Genomic DNA, 556 nt, shown 5'->3' on the forward strand with positions numbered 1-556 from the left:
CTTATCCTTTTATAAAAATTGGAATCAGGAACATCCAGCGCAAAAAAGGGAGAATGCATAAACTATTACTTATAATTCTCTAAGCAAGTGATCAATTGAATCATATAAAACATCATCAATTGTTATAGTGCTTGAAGTGGTGTTAAAAGTCTTACTCTCTAATCATATGCTTTGTTTTGATGGGATAGCTGATTTATAGGATACATTCATATGTATATAAGAACTAAGAACAGAATTCATAAAGAAGTAGGAACAAGAATTAAAATAACAATGTAGAGAAGGCCCAGTTGAAGGCTTGAAAGCTTGAAGGCATGTTCGTGAGGGGTCCACAAAATGTGTCGGTAATATTACCAGCTCCAACTTGTAATCTTTCGAACAATTATTGCAACAAATCCTTTCTGGCACATTGTGATTGGTTCATTATACCCCCTACCCAACACTAACCCAGCTGTATCACCAACATAGTCCAACAACCATCACATTACTATATGTTACATCATTCACATAAGGCGTATAATTTATCAGATTTTATTTGGATTTTTGTTGATTATGATCT

Source organism: Arachis duranensis, chromosome 5, assembly GCF_000817695.3.
Source record: "Arachis duranensis cultivar V14167 chromosome 5, aradu.V14167.gnm2.J7QH, whole genome shotgun sequence".
NCBI classification, from domain to species: Eukaryota; Viridiplantae; Streptophyta; class Magnoliopsida; order Fabales; family Fabaceae; genus Arachis; species Arachis duranensis.